The sequence below is a fragment of the Eleutherodactylus coqui genome, chromosome 4, assembly GCF_035609145.1.
Source record: "Eleutherodactylus coqui strain aEleCoq1 chromosome 4, aEleCoq1.hap1, whole genome shotgun sequence".
NCBI classification, from domain to species: Eukaryota; Metazoa; Chordata; class Amphibia; order Anura; family Eleutherodactylidae; genus Eleutherodactylus; species Eleutherodactylus coqui.
In genome coordinates this window covers 285,483,903-285,492,767 of record NC_089840.1, presented here as the reverse complement: position 1 = coordinate 285,492,767, position 8,865 = coordinate 285,483,903, and the positions used below count along the sequence as shown (strand labels likewise).

General features: G+C 51.8%; 1 protein-coding gene and 1 pseudogene across 1 annotated transcript in view; both read left to right on the top strand.

Annotated features, from left to right (window-relative positions):
- LOC136624513 (zinc finger protein 585A-like) overlaps positions 1-8,865 on the top strand; it is a 252,475-nt pseudogene that overhangs the window by 81,596 nt on the left and 162,014 nt on the right.
- Positions 1-8,865, top strand: part of LOC136624383 (oocyte zinc finger protein XlCOF22-like) — a 99,809-nt gene that overhangs the window by 15,117 nt on the left and 75,827 nt on the right. The window lies entirely within an intron of this gene.

The following is an 8,865-nucleotide window of genomic DNA, read 5'->3' as shown; positions in this document are numbered from 1 at the left end:
TTATATCGTAATACTGATAATCAGTGTTTAGAGAAAAAATATATTCCACACTCACCTAATCCCCGATCAGCGCAGCGTCTTCTTCCCTTCTTGCTGTCACTGACCAGCACAGGAGGTGTGAAAGCGTCACTACATCGGCCTCCGGCGCCGGGCAGCAGCGCCGCATGGAGGGAAGGAGACGCTGTGCTGATTGAGATTAGAGAAGTAAAATACATGGATTTTTTTTTAATTGTGCGATTCTGGCGCTGGATAAAGATGGAGCAGGGAACCATAGACTCCTTGCTTTCCCATAATTATACTCTGCATAGGTGTTTTTTGATTGCCGATAGAGCTGAGAGCGACACTTGTCCAGGGATTAGTGATGCCAGGCTTGAGGGCTGCGGTGTACGCCCCAGACCTGCAGTGCTAGCAACCCCTCGGGCTACATGTCCATTACATACATATACTAAGGTGATCAGATGTCCCCATTTAGCACACATCAGCTTTAGTAATATCTGTTAATGTCCCTCTTCTGCTTTAGTTCTACTCATTATGTCTGGATTTCATACAACTTGATTTTTCAACTTTTAGGAAGATTTTATCTAGTAGATCCGTTTCTCCTGTACATTTTCCATTTGAATGCATGTGGACTGCAGCATCGCCCATCCATCCCACATGATACAGATGTGCCTCACGTGACACTCATGTTGTCACATAGGGGCGTGTGAGAGAACACGTGACACTCAGGACACACCAGGAACGCCCCCTATATTACATGTGGATTGCAGTATTAGCTCTCCATTCCACCCAACAGCCGGTCTGTTATTGAGTAACACTTACATAAACTCTCACTCGATGACTACCTGGAGTGCGACGCCGCATGGATCTGCTGTGTGACGTCACCACAAAGCATCCAGCTCCACTACAGGAACCTGACCTGCCTCCATATTACACCACTATAAGGCTGGACTCGGTGTTTACGCCAAGCCGATATACGTTGTCCTCATCTGCAGGGGGGGGGGGGGAGGATGGAAGAGCCAGGAGCAGGAACTGAGCCACCGCCCCCTCTCTGCCCCTCTGCACTATTTGCAATGAAAGGAGGCAGGACGGGGGTGGGGCTAAGTTTTGAGAATTAGCCCCGCCCATGGCCCGCCTCTCCCCATTGCAAATAGTGCAGAGGGGCGGAGAGGAGGCAGAGAGGGGGCAGGAGCTCAGTTCCTGCTCCTGGCTCTTCCATCCCCCCCCCCCCCTGCAGATGAGGACAATGTATATCGGCTCGGCGTGAAAACTGAGCGATATACGTTCGTGTGAATTCACCCTGAAAGTAAGTTACCTATTACATTGAATCAGGCTTGAAAAAGGAGTTACCAATACTGTGAAACGCGCTGCAGACTATTCATATCCTTATAGTGTTAGTTCTGTAGCACATCTGTATGGCTTTTATTTGTTATGTATGTTTGGAATAAACTACTGGAAAATCCCCACAACATCTGAAGCAATGCCTACTGGTATACCAGGATTGGGGGGACTCGATGGCATTTAGGTCCTCCCTGTGAAGTAAGTCCTATCATGTATCCTATATCATACCACTTAGCACACAGCAGCGATTACTCTGCTATCCCCTCCTCCCCCGACCTCTTCTGCTTAGTTCCACAGGAGAAGAAAGGAGGCGCTGCTGCAGGCGCACACACTTCCGCCTACAGCAGCACTAAGAGGAGCAACGGCACTCTGAAGACAGGGGGAGGGTTAGTATATGGTCCATTACTATTGGGACTACTGTTGGTGGGGAGGGGGGCACTGTTGCTACTGAGGTAGCTATAGGGGACACTATTAATAAGTATTCCTTGTATTAGCCCCAGTAGCAATAGTATCACCACTGAGGCCACTGTGGGGGTCATTATTACTACTGAGGCCAATATTAGGAACTTTATTACTACTTGGCCCGATTCCGGGGTCACTATTACTATTGGGGCCACTGTGTGGCACAATGTCTGCAGCAGAAATTTACACCGCATTTCTAGATCCCAAAAACAGGTCAAATCTGTATTTTTGGTCCGTATCTCTGCAGCTGCTTTTATACTACAAGAACTGTTTAGCCAAGCATTCGGCTTGAACTCTTTGCCGTCCACAGCTTGGTCTTCCATGTTTTGGGTACGTGGCAAAAGCCAATTAGTTTATATTATATGTCGGTATATTACACCTCTTAGTATAGTATATATGTCGCATCCTACTGATGCTGATTGGAGACGCTGTGTAGTAGCCAAGCTGGTCGCAGGAGAGTAGTCAGAATAGCCAAGAGTCATTATCGGGAAATAGGATGAGATGAAAGCATAGTCAATGGAAGCCAAAGGTCAGCAGCAGGTATCGGTATGCAGTAGAGGAGCGGGAGGGCCAGGAGCTTGATCAAAGTGGTGGAACACAACAATCGTGCATTGAGGGAGCGGCAAAGCCAAACTTTTATGGGAGATGCAATCAAGGCAAGAGGTGGGGTCAGGAACAGGAGGCAGGGGCTAGATAACTGGGATCAGAGAGCAAGGCTGAGACATGTGCAGGGAAAGTGTTCACAAGGTGGATAGCTCAATAAGAAGGGTCAGTACTTGGAGTATATGAGGTTCCCTTTTGTTACTGTGGAGCCCCCAATATATTTGGTGTATCCTGAGGTCAAATCTTGTATCTCTTGTATATGCTACGGAGTGGATTTACAGACCATTATATACCTGCGTGTAGCAGAGCAGTGTATACCTGCATATAGCAGTGCTGTGTGTGTTGCCAAGTGTGTACTTGTGCATAGCTGAGCAGTGTGTGTACCTGTGTAGCAGAGCTAAGTGGGTGTTACAGTGTGTAGCAGAGCTGAGTTCCGCCCCCTCTCTGCTTGTCATTTTTGCTGTGTCTCTCACCCTCACATTCAGCCTCAGTCTTTGCCTTGCTATGGCTTTGTATCACCATTACCATGCAAAGCTTTACTCTATTGATCGCCGCTGCCATGGACTTAACATTGTAACTCGCCTGACTGCTCACTGAATCTACTACACTCAGGTTTACTGACTTTAGGGCGGTGGTGAGCCCGCGCCTCATCTAATGACCCCAGCATCAGCCTCCAAAGGTAAAGCAAAGGGGTCAAAGTGTGCGGCAAGAAAAAGCATGGAGGCTTAGTTATATTAGATGTGACGCTCCCCCTCACCTGTTCCAGAGGCTTCCCACTGTCAGCGCCCCCTGGCTTCCGGTTCCCAACGGTCAGGTGATGTTACTACAGGCTGCTGGGAACCAGAAGCTAGGGGGCGCTGACAGCAGGAAGCCTTTGGAGGAGGTGAGGGGGACGCTGCAGGATTTAGGCGGCCTGCAGACGAGCGGGTCGGATCCGGCGGCGAGAATTCTCGCCCTGAGACCCGACCCGAGCGCCTGCAGAGACGAGCGCGTACTCACCCGCGCATGGCGGCCCTGGCTCTTTCATGTGCCGGCGCATGCGCACACCGGAGCCGGTGGCCGGTGAGTGACGTTTCTGTGCAAGGCTCTGCGAGCCCACACAGAAATAGGACATGCCGCGGTTTGTTTGTCGTGCTAGATTTCGCACGGCCGTCTGCATAGGAGTGCGTATTGTAATGCACTCCTATGCAGGCTTTCAGTGGCGGGATTTCCACCCGTCTGCAGGCGGCCTTACTGCTTTTTTGAAACGGCCCAGTACATTTTATAATTCCTCAGGTAAAATCATACATTGTGATAAGCCCCGCCCCCGACCACACCCCTCTGTCCGGCTTTGACCCTGGAAAAATCTGGTCATCTTACATATACGGTCCCCTTCATGTACATTACACGCTCCGCTCCCCCGTCTCGCACTCGGCAGTGCTAAGTGTGTATTGCAGTATGTGTAGCAAAGCTGAGTCCCTCTCTTTCTCTCTCCACTGTTTGCCCGCCTCACTGCTTGTCATGTTGCCCGCTCCGCTCCTCCGTCTCACGCACACGCTCGGCTCGGCTCCTCCGTCTCACGCACACGCTCGGCTCCTCCGTCTCACGCACACGCTCGGCTCGGCTCCTCCGTCTCACGCACACGCTCGGCTCGGCTCCTCCGTCTCACGCACACGCTCGGCTCGGCTCCTCCGTCTCACGCACACGCTCGGCTCCGCTCCTCCGTCTCACGCACACGCTCGGCTCCGCTCCTCCGTCTCACGCACACGCTCGGCTCCGCTCCTCCGTCTCACGCACACGCTCGGCTCCGCTCCTCCGTCTCACGCACACGCTCGGCTCCGCTCCTCCGTCTCACGCACACGCTCGGCTCCGCTCCTCCGTCTCACGCACACGCTCGGCTCCGCTCCTCCGTCTCACGCACACGCTCGGCTCCGCTCCTCCGTCTCACGCACACGCTCGGCCCCGCTCCGCTGTCTGACAAACGCTCGGCTCCGCTCCTCCGTCTCACACACGCTCGGCTCCGCTCCTCCGTCTCACACACGCTCGGCCCGGCTCCTCCGTCTCACACACACACACACTCGGCTCCGCTCCCCTGTCTCGCACACGCTCGGTTCTGCTCCATCCACTCTCTGAATACATCCTCACACAGCAGAGTCCGGCATCCACTGAGCAGATAGACCTGGTCATGTGACCCCTTGTCTCCTCCCACACACTGATCACATGACGGTGACATCATCACAGGTCCTGTAAGCACAGAACAACCCCACGGCTCCTGTCCGGCTGCAGGTGGAGGTATGTGGGGTCACCAGCACTGGGGGGCAGATTTATGGAAGCCCATAGCAACCAATCACAGCGCAGCTCTCCTGAGGAGCAGGTAGTGCTATAAACTGCGCTGTGATTGGTTGCTGAGGGTGATAGGGACAGATTTACCCTTAGGCTTCCCTCACACAGGGCGTATGCGGAAACCGCTGCGTTTACTGCAGATCCCGCCAAGAATGCTGAAAAGAAAAGAAAAAGTAATACTCACCTAGCCGCTGCAGTCCGGGTCGCGGCCGCTGGTCTCTGCCGCTCATCTGGGCTTCCTCTGCACTCCCAAGTCTATTGCCAGAGGCCAGGTTTGAGATCCCCGTCTCCGGCAATAGAGTGCTGTGATTGGTTGTCGGTGCTTGCTCGATGCCCAATCACAGCCCTTCATTGACTGTCTCAGCCAATCAGAGCTTACTGGCGCTGATTGGCTGAGACAGTCAATGAAGGTCTGTGATTGGGCATCGACCGTGCCGATAACCAATCACAGCACTCTATTGCCGGAGGCGGGGTTCCCAAACCTGGCCTCCGGCAATAGACTTGTGAATGCAGGGGAAGCCCGGATGAGCGGCAGAGACCAGCGGCCGCGACCCGGACTGCAGCGGCTAGGTGAGTATTGCTTTTTTTTTTTTTTTCTCTACCTAGCTGGGGCAGATTTTCGGGGTAGGGCTTCTATTACAAGCTCTCACCCCGAAAATCGGCGAGCGGTTAACGCTGCCAAAAACGCGGCACCAAATGTTGCCACGTTTTCAGCAGTGCTAAAACCGCTGCCCATTCATTTCAATGGGAGACGCAGGGCTGAAAACGCCCAAAAATAAAACATGCATCGCTGTCAAAGCGCAGCGTTGGGAGGCGCTGTGTTCTCAGCCCTGTGTGAGCAGCCCCATTGAAATGAATGGGAGTGTTGTACAGCGTTTAGCGCTGGGCTGAAAAGGCAGCGCTAAACGCTGTATAAAACACCCTGTGTGAGGGAGGCCTAAGGCCTAAGGGTTCCCTCACACGGCGTTTGGCAAAGTGCTGCAGTTTCAGTTGCAGTGCTTTGCCATGATTCCGCTCTCGCTTTCGGCCGCAGCTCCCTGTGGCTGACAGCTGGGTCTAGCACAGTGATGGCGAACCTTTTAGAGACCGAGTGCCCAAACTGCAACCCAAAACCCACATATTTATCGCAAAGTGCCAGCACATCAGGGGGCGGGGCTTATCACGACTTATGATTTTACCCCCGTCGTTCTAAAAAGGACAGGGCCGCTTCAAAATAGACAGGGTGCAGATTTTGACTGCTTTTTGGATGCAGAAATGCTGCAGAATGTCCTCAGCGGAAATTAATGTGGAAAATTCTGCAGCATTTGCACATTCAAAAAAGCAGTCAAAATCTGCACCCTGTCTATTTTGAAACAGCCCTGCCCATGTCCGCCACATGTAAACATACCCCAGCGGTAATAGGGGCGACCCCAGCGATAATAGTGGCCCTCCCCCCAGCGGTAATAGTGACCCCCCCCCCTCCCTAGCGGTAATAGTGACACCCCACAGCAGCCCCCAGTAGTAATAGTGACACCCCACAGGACACCTCCTCCCCCTGCTCTCGCGGAACCTAAGAGGAGACATCAGGGGAGGAAGATTCCGGCAGCACTCTGACGTAACAGTGTGTGCCGCGATCAGCGTCGCTAACAGCGCAGTAAGTGAATGCCGACGGGAGCCGCAGCCCCTGCCCGTATTCACTAAAGTGGTCAGCAGCCGACGGCGGTACATGCCAGCTGTGAGTGCTCTGCGTTCCGCCTCTGGCACGCGTGCCATAGGTTCGCCACCACTGGTCTAGCATATGTCATTGATGAGGTGTGTGAAATGCTGGAAAATGGAACAGACTTTACTCGAAAATCGCGGCGCTTTCCAAGTGGCTATCTGAGAGGCTTCATTGGAAACAAGGGACAAAGGGTTTTAATAAAGACTTATGGAACACCCTGTGAACCCTCCATGTAGCTGGCAAACCCAGTTCATAGGCGAGAGGGTTCACTACACGTGTGATCACAAAGGGCGCCATGTAACGCGGCGCCAGCTTCAAGGACGGGAACCTTAATTTGAGAGTTTTAGAAGACAAGGATAGATGGCGATGCAGGAACCTGCGCCAACGCCCGCTCCTCCTGGGCCACCATACGACAGGTCTCAGATCACGCCCACTAGATCCTGCGACTGATCAGCAAGGACACTCATAGACTCCATAGGAGAGCAAAACAAAACCCGCAGGGTAATTTTAAGGGCCAGTTATTATGTTACGGTATCCTACCCGATGATACGCCACCCGGGTTGCCCTAGAACTTACCCGCATCCCCTGTCCCTGCCTACTTGCCTCCCACTCCTGACTATCCCCAGGCGGGCAACTGGGCGGCGGTCCCTGCTCTCACTAGGGACCGAGAGGGGGACTGGTGTACCAAGATGGAACAGGGTAGAATACCGACAGGAAGGGCAGATGGACAACCAACAGGAAATACAGGCAGACCGAGGCAGATGGATAACCTGGCAGATATAGCAAACAAGCTGAACACAGGAGACTGACAGAAACCAATAACTGGCAGTAAATGGACCTCACTGCCAACCTTATAAACAGAAGCCTCCGCCCAGGGGCAGAGAGGGGGAGGCGACACCTCCCAGCAGAATCTCATAACCAGGGGCTCGTCCATAGAGCTGCCGCCCCGGACCCATTGAGATACACAGCAGATGTTCGCTATGGAACGCCGGCTGTTTAAATTGCACAATGAGCCTAAACAGCCGCCGTTCAGTAGTGAACAGCCGCTGTGTTATGTGAATAGAGAGGGGCGGTGGAGCGAGAGGAGAGAAATCTCCTGCACTGTCCCGGCCCCCTGCTGGCCGCTCGGTGACCCAGCCAGCTCTGCTAGCTCCCGTGCAGGAGCTTGGGAGCGAGGAAACACAGGGACGAGTTTTGGACATCGTTTGCCTGACACTCGTCCTGTGTAAATGGGGCTTTAGACAGTTTGCTGCAGCTTTATCTGTACAAATCACCCGGTCATTAAGGGGTTAATAAGGACGGAAGTCACCGGGCTCTGCACCAACTTTATTAAGGCATGAATTAAAATCCTGCAACTAAAAAATGTGACATTTTCTTATGGTTTTTCCACTTTTCCGCAATAAACCCCTTTTTATGGAAATTATTTTTTTTTCTAAATCGCTGAATTCCAAGGCCTATAACTTTTTTATTTCTCCATGGGCGGAGCTCTGTGAGGGCTTATTTATGGTGTGACAATCTCTCGCTTTATGGGCACCAACTTGGGGTACATATGACTTTTTGATCACTTTTCTTGCATTTTTTGGGAGGCAAAATTTAAAAAAGTAAGCATTTTGCTTCAGTTTTTTTAGGGTTTTTAGGCTTTTTGGCATAGAGAATAGGAAATGTGTTCAATTAGGTGTACGAATTGTTACAGATATGACGATATGAAATATGTGGGATTTGTGCATCTTGCAATATGAACCTCATTCTCTGGCATGGAGTCATATACATGAGCCATGTCTTTATCTTATCGCGGTCCTCGGCACCTTGATTTCAATGGGACCTTTAATGCCTCGAACGCCGTTTGATCTGCATACGAGTGCAATGCGATTTTATTTTTATTTTTTAAATCCCCCCCCCCCCCCCTTGAAATCAATGGGAAACATTTCTGATCCTCTACTGCGCGTGAAATTCGTACGAGAGGATCGTACCTTCACAGATACAAGGCAGTTTTGCCTTAAACATTCCTTGCATCTGATGGTAAATCGCAGGTTCGCGAGTGCGATATCAGGCTGAGTTTCACGGCCCATTATCGTGCACGACGGTGTGTAGGCTGCCTTACCTCACATGTAAGGCCGGTGTTACATGGGCATACTTGCACACGCACAATACTCAGTATATAGAAGCCATTGATTTCAATGCGTTCATTTACAAGCTGGTATTCTGCGTGCGCAGTTGTGCAATTAAAGTAAGCTGCGGCTCTATTTTCATTTGCGCAGAGAAATAAAACATGAAAGTAATTCGGCTAATTTGCGATTTCAATGTACGGGACCGCGGCTGCGGGTTTTTTTCTGCACGTGTAAAACATACTGTAAGGGCTCATGTCCACGGGCAAAATAAGAATTAAAATCCGCAGCGGATTTTAACTCTTCTCCCGCCCGCGGATCCGCACCCCATAGGGA